At 44.2% G+C, this 9,434-nt stretch overlaps 1 protein-coding gene across 2 annotated transcripts in view; it reads left to right on the forward strand.

The window, feature by feature from the left end:
- The first annotated feature begins 726 nt into the window (after window positions 1-726).
- Window positions 727-9,434, forward strand: part of LOC118394898 (neurocan core protein-like) — a 93,141-nt gene continuing 84,433 nt past the window's right edge. Inside the window, exon 1 of one of the 2 annotated variants that reach the window (XM_052463997.1) lies at window positions 727-1,082. The gene's annotated coding sequence lies outside the window, so the exon portion shown is untranslated. The remainder of the gene's footprint in view (window positions 1,083-9,434) is intronic. The other variant, XM_052463996.1, reaches the window with a different exon arrangement.

A 9,434-nucleotide genomic window follows, 5' to 3' on the forward strand; every position in this document is an offset into this window, starting at 1 on the left:
GTTGAGCCAAATGACACATCTCAGACAACTATGTTTCTATAAGGCATTTATTATGTTGGCTACCAGAGAACTGTGGCATCGACACGGGAGGGCAGGGCGCCCACTAATGTTACATGTGCACCTTCACAGCCACTAACATTGCTTTACTAGGTGTTAACACTTATCAGTGTGTTACGTGTTTTATGAACTATTTTAAGCCAGAAAATGATGCTGTCTGCTTTGCTTAATATAAGGAATTTTAAATGATTGACACATTTACTTTTGATACTTAAGTTTATTTGAGCAATTACATATACTTTTGATACTTAAGTATATTTAAAACCGAATACTTTTAGACTTACTCAAGTAGTATTTTACTGGGTGACTTTCACTTTTACTTGAGTAACTTTCTATGAAGGTATCTTACCTTTTACTCAAGTAGTATTTTACTGGGTGACTTCCACTTTTACTTGTGCAACTTTCTATTAAGGTATCTTACATTTTACTCAAGTATGACGATTGGATACTTTTTCCACCACTGTTAAAAACTCAGTTGATCTCCAGTCCAGTTATAATCTCATGATGTGCCAATTTTAATTGTATTCAGAGACAAGGGATCAACCTTTTAGGTTTATGTATGGAATCGGATTATGGTCATGTAAAATCAATCCGTTCCTCCAATCCTCGCCTCCCCCTCTTATTTTCCATTGAATGATGGAACCGTCTGTCTGTCAGTGCTCTCCTCTTTGTTCAAACCGGTTCAGCTCCTCACCCGCAGCCTCGCCACCGGCGTACAGGGAGTGAGCACCTGCGCCAAACGTCTATCACGATTTAGATTAGATATCTCCAGATTGGACATGAGGCAGATGCTGAATATTAGTCGTGGAGCAGACAATTTACCTATATGCTGAAGGTGTAGCGCGTTGAATCTTTTTTTGCTCACTTACCGGTTCTTTTTTTTTTGCGGTTTCACCCATTCGACTCATCGCTGACAGTCAGACGATACGATTGGAGCACCGGGGTAGGCTACGTTTGAAACACCTGCACAAAAGCGCAACGTACCGCTCTAGCATTCCTGCGGAATTTGTAAAAACTTCTTTCAGGTAAGATTGAACATATTAATTGTCTGTGAATTGTCTACTTTTTCATTTGTTTAATATAGGATTTGTGGTTATTTAACCCTGTCTGAACAAAATTGGGTAATAGCTTGCATGCAGACTGGTGCATCAGCGGCGCCTGGACACGGGATGGAATTGATGCATCTTGCTCTGTAAGCCTTTCTTGGCCAACCAACCAAGCAAAGATTTCAGCCCAAGTATAAGTACTTTCAGGTGCTCCAACAGGAACATTACATAGACAGGTTCTGCTTTGCATAGACAGGGCATAATAAGGACTTTAACAGGGGTTTTGTATGGACATGTTATGCATTTTTTGTATAAGGGGTAGTCTACTTTCATGTGTTCTACCAGGAATATTACATAGCAGGGTCCTGCTTTCCTTATAAACACCAGCGGGTATAATAAATTACTTTAAAATTACTTTTGTATGGACATGTTATGCATTTTCTAAGCTATTATTTCTGATCTTCCATCTATAAGCTAATCAATGATGATCACCATGACTACCTCTACATCTGCCTCTGAAAATGCTCATGCACACCACCCTCACTAAGCTTACAGTAGCTTCTTCTTGTGATCTTTTGAACGATTTAGATCCAAGCTTTTCATTCTATGACCCATGTACGACCCGTGTCCCCCCTCCGCAAACGGCTTCTTCTAACCGAAGGGTCTCTGGGCTTATCTTAGGGTTTCCCTCATACAGGAGTCTCGGAGGGAAATGTACTTTCTCTGGAGGGGCCAAATGGGGGAGACAACTCTCCAATACCACAGGCTACCATTAATGTGAAAGAGGCATTATAGCAATGGCTTACATTTTATTTGTGGCATTTAAAGAGCATCCTCAATATATAACGGACCTCAAGATAATGTTGTGTGTGTGTGTGTGGAAGAAATAAGAGAGAGTGAGAGTGCGAGTTAGTGAGAGAGATAAAGTGAGAGGGAAACAAAAGAGAGATAGAGAAAGGGATTGTTTGGCAGACAGCTGCTGGAGCATAGATCAGTGATCAGAACACCTGCACAGCTGTCATGTTCTCCATTATGCATACAGGTCCCACCCACATAACCTCCCAGGGGCCAATCAGAGGGGTGGCTGTCTGCAACCCCAATAGCCTGGCCTGGGCATGACATCAGAGATACAGGCGATAAGAGAGATAAAGGACCATGTTAGCACTGGTTCTGTCTCTCTGCCTACATTCTCCTATATTTGTCCATTTCAAATGTACTTTATGCCTTGTGACCTGCCAATGTGCTCATGTGATACATACGAGGCAAAGAAACAGGGTTAAAATATTAGCAGCACCAGAATGATGGAAACCATTGTGGATAAAAGTACCAACATTCCTGCATAGTGGTCACTAATATTATAGTTCTACTCCAAAGACTCCAACGTTGTGCAATGTTCCACTGCACTGAAGTATATCCACTTCAGCTAGGCATGTTTCACACGGGTGCTTAATGCTCTAAAAGGCTTACAGTAGAGCTTACAGTAGAGAACCATACAGTAGAGCTTGTTAAACAAACAAACACATGGAAATGTCCCAATCACTTTTGCCTTAGGAAGCTGAGCTGCTTTATAGTCACCTTGACATGAGGTCTATTGTGTGAGATTGTCTGAGTGCCCTAAGCCTGGTCTATCTATTCATTATTCTAGTCTTGAGCAGTGGTTTCCAACCCTTTTCTCTGCCCGGAGTAGCCCTGAAGTACCCCCTCATGTCCACTTGACCAGTAGTCCTATGGTCTCATAAGTCTTCTCAAGTACCCCATGTAGATAGGCCAAGTACCCCCAGTGGTCCTAGTTGGGAACCAGTGGTCTAGAGTATAAAGTGGACAGCCTCTTTTTGATAGGCCTTGTCAAGAAGAGAGTTTAGCATGGCGAGGTTAACTAGGGGGGGGGGATGGAGGGAGAGGAAACATAAGCAGAGAGTTGGAAGGAAATAACGAAAGAGGGAGGAGTAAGAGAGGAACGAGAGAGAAGAAGCGAAGGGACAGAGACCGTAACTGAGACAGAGCCAGGGACAACGAGGACCTTACCAGAGAGTTCACCCCTGGGTTCCCACCGCCAGAGGCGTCACAGACCTCCCTCACACCCTCATCAGATCAGAGACAGGCTGGATGCCTCCCCTGGGAGGAGAGGATGGGAGGAGCTGACCTGCTGAAGGAGAAATAAAGAAGTGTGCTAGGCTAGCCAAATCTACTGGCAGGCTGGTTAACCACGGGCCAGATGTCATTACTGCGCAACCTACTGTATGCCAGTGTAACCTTTACTAGTGTTTGTGCAGCCGGCTCCCACCATCCCACAGCTAATTGTGGCTAGAAATATTGGTCATTTTTCACAATAGGGAAATTCCCCAAGATAAATTATTCCCAAGAAAATTCCCAAAGCTATACGTGGACCATAGGCCAGAATCACTGATTTGTGTTGGAAAGTGCGAATACGGACCTACGGGCATCTCAGGAATAGCCGTAGGTCTATAATGTTCAAGGTATTCTTTAGAACCACTGAGCACAATCAGGAAGGGCTGTTTGGATAGAGAAGAACTGGCAACGTGTCTCTGAACTGGCAACATGTTGCTTTTAGTTGCCAATATGTGCAGAAAACATCAGTGTCAGCACACCCTGGAAACTAATATATTTCAGGTGCCTGGAGAGGAAATTAAATGATTAACTGTCTAAGAGACGGGAGTTTCTCTATTCAGTTGCCAGTTTGGACATTTTTCAATGGCCAGCAGGTTGTGGTTTATGATAATCGACAGCTAGATATTATTTTCAGACATGGAGTCTGTTACTGTGAACCGTGTGGCGTGAAACTGCTACACATTAGTGGTGGATGGGAGTTAATTCAACTATACAGTGTGAAGTGGTTTGAGTTGTTCTTCAGAGAAGTGTTATGATAATCACTAATGTAAGGGCTTGTGGTGTGTGTTCTCAATGTGTGTTGTTATTGTGTTACTAACTATTCTATTGGGTTTTTAATGTTGTGCTTGCTAAGCATTGTGCAAATGCAACAATATGGGGGATTAGTCCCTTGCTGGACTCGAACCCACAACCTTTGACACACTAAGAACTGTACCAAAAGCCCAGAGGATTGGTACTGTAAAGTTGTAAAGTGCCAACTTCATCATGTGTTCATTGTGACACAAACAACAGGGGAATAGGCCACTTTTTGTCTTATCTTGTTTATTGGGCAGGTTTAAACGTGGACAGTTCCATTGTGACATATTCATGTAAACCTACCATGTAAACCTACCATAGAAATGTAGGCTATTGTCACGTTCTGACCATAGTTATTTTGTGTTTTCCTTGTGTTTTCCTTGTTTTAGTGTTGGTCAGGGCGTGAGCTGGGTGGGCATTCTATGTTGTGTGTCTAGTTTGTCCGTTTCTATGTTTGGCCTGATATGGTTTTCAATCAGAGGCAGGTGTTAGTCATTGTCTCTGATTGGGAACCATATTTACGTAGCCTGTTTTGTGTTGGGGTTTGTGGGTGGTTGTTTCCTGTCTTTGTGTTCTCTGCACCAGATAGGACTGTTTCCTGTCTTTGTGTTCTCTGCACCAGATAGGACTGTTTCCTGTCTTTGTGTTCTCTGCACCAGATAGGACTGTGTTGGGGTTTGTGGGTGGTTGTTTCCTGTCTTTGTGTTCTCTGCACCAGATAGGACTGTTTCCTGTCTTTGTGTTCTCTGCACCAGATAGGACTGTGTTGGGGTTTGTGGGTGGTTGTTTCCTGTCTTTGTGTTCTCTGCACCAGATAGGACTGTTTCCTGTCTTTGTGTTCTCTGCACCAGATAGGACTGTTTCCTGTCTTTGTGTTCTCTGCACCAGATAGGACTGTGTTGGGGTTTGTGGGTGGTTGTTTCCTGTCTTTGTGTTCTCTGCACCAGATAGGACTGTGTTGGGGTTTGTGGGTGGTTGTTTCCTGTCTTTGTGTTCTCTGCACCATATAGGACTGTTTCGGGTTTGTGGGTGGTTGTTTCCTGTCTTTGTGTTCTCTGCACCAGATAGGACTGTTTCCTGTCTTTGTGTTCTCTGCACCAGATAGGACTGTTTCCTGTCTTTGTGTTCTCTGCACCAGATAGGACTGTTTCCTGTCTTTGTGTTCTCTGCACCAGATAGGACTGTTTCCTGTCTTTGTGTTCTCTGCACCAGATAGGACTGTTTCCTGTCTTTGTGTTCTCTGCACCAGATAGGACTGTTTCCTGTCTTTGTGTTCTCTGCACCAGATAGGACTGTTTCCTGTCTTTGTGTTCTCTGCACCAGATAGGACTGTTTCCTGTCTTTGTGTTCTCTGCACCAGATAGGACTGTTTTGGGATTTGCCACGTTTGTTATTTTGTATTTGTATAGTGTTCACGTTATCGTCTTTCATTAAACATGTTGAACACGAACTACGCTGCATTTTGGTCCTCCTCTCCTTCCACGGAAGAAAGCCATGATGCAGTGTCTTTGAGAATGCATGCAGATATTGTGTCTGATATGTAAAACGGTGGGATCTACCTGTGAGGGGTTTACCTGATATTTACCTTTTAGATTGTATGTGGTGCATATTGTGTTTGGTTTTGGCTTTGCCACCATTTTGTATGCTTCTTTAAAAGAAGAAAAGCATTGTGGCTCCCATTATGTTCTGTATGCAGTACGATTGAATCGGACTGAAAATACAGTTTTGAGTGAAAGATTTATTTTCTCCATTTTGGCAGATGTTAATCTTTGAGCTCCCGTGTATTGATGAGGCAGACTTCACTCTGCCTTGCATTTCAACAATTTCAATAAAAGGGGAGGGAGAGATATTTTCCACCTCAGATTCTCTCTCTCCGTTTCCCCTGCTGTGAAGTCTCCAATGACGAGCAACCCGGGGGGTTGGACGGATCGAGCCATCAATCAAGTTTACTATTTGCACCCTGGGAAGGACTGACACCCCCCAAACCAATCACCACAGGCCTGGATAAGACCACAGCACCGCGGCTAAAAGGTTCTCAAACAAAGAGGACGGCCTCTCTCTTTGTTTCTTGCCAGCGGAGAGCCTCCTTTCTCTGGTATTGACCGGTAGCAGATGCTGAAGGTCATGCTGTCGTGTTTAGTATTCCTGTTTGAGCTGCTCAATAGCAAGCGTTTTGACACATTTCTGATGGCTCCACATTGGTTGGAGCTTCTCAGCTGGTTGGCTCTTGCGAAACCAGAGTTGAAGAATGATTCCGACCTGCGCTACAGTACATACACTCCATACAAGACAGAACTTTAAGCCGCTTTGGATAATGACCATATTATCATGTTATTGACCCTTGTGTCACTCAGTATACTGGTCGCCAGAAGACTCCACGTGACCTCCATAAACTGAGTGCTACTCCCCAGGGTCTGGTCACATCATGGTGTCCAATGATGAATGAATTTTGTCATCTGTGTTATTTCTTAGGGGAATAAAGAAGTCCACGATGACAACTTTCATGCACATTCAATACATGACGTTTATTGCCGATGCGCCGTTGCTCAGACCAAGGCTATATCTGCAATAAATGTTAGTATGTGGTAGAACTCTTTTTTTAAATTTTTTTTTTTTTAATGCACCTAGTTTATATTCTGTGGACTGAGCACCTCTTCTGCGGGTCATTAAACATGTAAACTCCGGGATGAAGTGGCAGCCATTGAAATGGAAGTAGTTTATCTCTGTGGCGCCAGCACATCTTAGCCTGAATGTATCACTTCTTTTTACAATTTGATGAGCACTTCTCTGGCCATGGCTATGTGTGAAATGGCACCCTAATTCTCTATATTACTACAGAAATAGTGCACTTATGTAAGGAATAGGGTGCCATTTCGGATGCACCCCATCTCTCCCAGTGGGTGGATTAAAGTCGAAGGGCTAGATCCTATCAGATCCACAGCCGACACATAGTGGTTGTTTTGACGTGTCAGAGGTGGAACTGCATAAGAGCTGTCAAATCCACAAGCTGCTCCTTGCGTTACTATATCGCCGATTTTTGACAAATGCCATGCGACCGCTTTAGAAGTTCATGCAGCTGCGTTACAAGTTCAGACACTCAAAATGCGTATTATTCTATTGTCTACACCTCAATTAGACTGATAATTCCTCCATCCAAATGAACATGAACACGGACATTATTTCTAACACCGATAGAGCTTAAACTTTCTGTCGCCGTTTGAACTTTAACCCTGTATGGATAGTAAGGGAGTGGTTTGTGACACACGAGCAGCCGCTCACCAATTTGTCAGTTCCACTTCCTACATCGGCAAAACATCCACTATGCGGATGTCGGCCAACGTAGGTTAACTCTCGATCTGATTGAAACTATAGTTTGTTAACAAAGAATTTGTGGAGTGGTTGAAAAACTAGTTTTAATGACTCCAACCTAAGTTAATGTAAACTTCCGACTTCAACTGTAACATTCGACATAGAGTTAGGATCTGGATGAATATAGTTTAAATCAGTTATAAAACCCATTGCCCTTTATGGTTGTGAGGACTGGGTGTGAAGGAGAGTCCGCATGTTTTGGTTGCGGGCCGTGTCAGTGGCACTGTATTGTCCTCAAAGCGGGCAAAAAAGTTATTTAGTCTGCCTGGGAGCAAGGCATCTTGGTCCGTGACTGGGCTGGTTTTCTTTTTGTAATCCGTGATTGACTGTAGACCCTGCCACATACCTCTTGTGTCTGAGCCGTTGAATTGCGATTCTACTTTGTCTCTATACTGACGCTTAGCTTGTTTGATTGCCTTGCGGAGGGAATAGCTACACTGTTTGTATTCGGTGATGTTTCTGGTCACCTTGCCCTGATTAAAAGCAGTGGTTTGCGCTTTCAGTTTCACGCGAATGCTGCCATCAATCCACGGTTTCTGGTTTGGGAATGTTTTAATCGTTATGGGAACGACATCTTCAACGCACGTTCTAATGAACTTGCTCACCGAATCAGCGTATTCGTCAATGTTGTTGTCTGACGCAATACGAAACATATCCCAGTCCACGTGATGGAAGCAGTCTTGGAGCGTGGAATCAGATTGGTCGGACCAGCGTTGAACAGACCTCAGCGTGGGAGCTTCTTGTTTTAGCTTCTGTCGGTAGGCAGGGAGCAACAAAATGGAGTCGTGGTCAGCTTTTCCGAAAGGAGGGCGGGGCAGGGCCTTATATGTGTCGCGGAAGTTGGAATAGCAATGATCCCCAGCTACAATGAATGCAGCCTCAGGATATATGGATTCCAGTTTGCAAAGAGTCAAATAAAGTTTGTTTAGAGCCATCGATGTGTCTGCTTGGGGGGGGGGAATATATACGGCTGTGATTATAATCGAAGAGAATTCCCTTGGTAGATAATGAGGTCGACATTTGATTGTGAGGAATTCCAAATCAGGTGAACAGAAGGACTTGAGTTCCTGTATGTTGTTGTGACCACACCACGTCTCGTTAACCATAAAGCATACACCCCCGCCCCTCTTCTTACCAGAAAGATGTTTGTTTCTGTCGGCGCGATGCATGGAGAAACCAGCTGGCTGCACCGACTCCGATAGCGTCTCTCGAGTGAGCCATGTTTCCGTGAAGCAAAGAACGTTAGTCCCTGATGTCCCTCTGGAATGCTACCCCTGCTCGGATTTCATCAACCTTGTTGCCAAGAGACTGGACATTGGCAAGTAGTATGCTAGGGAGTGGTGTGCGATGTGCCCGTCTCCGGAGCCTGGCCAGAATACCGCTTCGTCTGCCCCTTTTACGGCATCACCATCTCTCTCTCTGTCTTCATCACCATCTCTCTCTGTCTTCATCACCATCTCTCTCTGTCTTCATCACCATCTCTCTCTCTGTCTTCATCACCATCTCTCTCTCTGTCTTCATCACCATCTCTCTCTCTCTGTCTTCATCACCATCTCTCTCTCTCTGTCTTCATCACCATCTCTCTCTCTCTGTCTTCATCACCATCTCTCTCTCTCTCTGTCTTCATCACCATCTCTCTCTTTCTCTGTCTTCATCACCATCTCTCTCTCTCTGTCTTCATCACCATCTCTCTCTCTCTGTCTTCATCACCATCTCTCTCTCTCTGTCTTCATCACCATCTCTCTCTCTCTCTGTCTTCTCTCTCTCTCTCTCTCTCTCGCTCTCTGTCTTCATCACCATCTCTCTCTCTCTCTCTGTCTTCATCACCATCTCTCTCTCTCTCTCTCTCTCTGTCTCTCTCTCTCTCTCTCTCTCTCTCTCTGTCTTCATCACCTGTCTTCATCACCATCTCTCTCTCTGTCTTCATCACCATCTCTCTCTCTCTCTGTCTTCATCACCATCTCTCTCTCTCTCTGTCTTCATCACCATCTCTCTCTCTCTCTGTCTTCATCACCATCTCTCTCCTCTGTCTTCATC

Source organism: Oncorhynchus keta, chromosome 15 (genome assembly GCF_023373465.1).
Source record: "Oncorhynchus keta strain PuntledgeMale-10-30-2019 chromosome 15, Oket_V2, whole genome shotgun sequence".
In the NCBI taxonomy this organism is placed as follows: domain Eukaryota; kingdom Metazoa; phylum Chordata; class Actinopteri; order Salmoniformes; family Salmonidae; genus Oncorhynchus; species Oncorhynchus keta.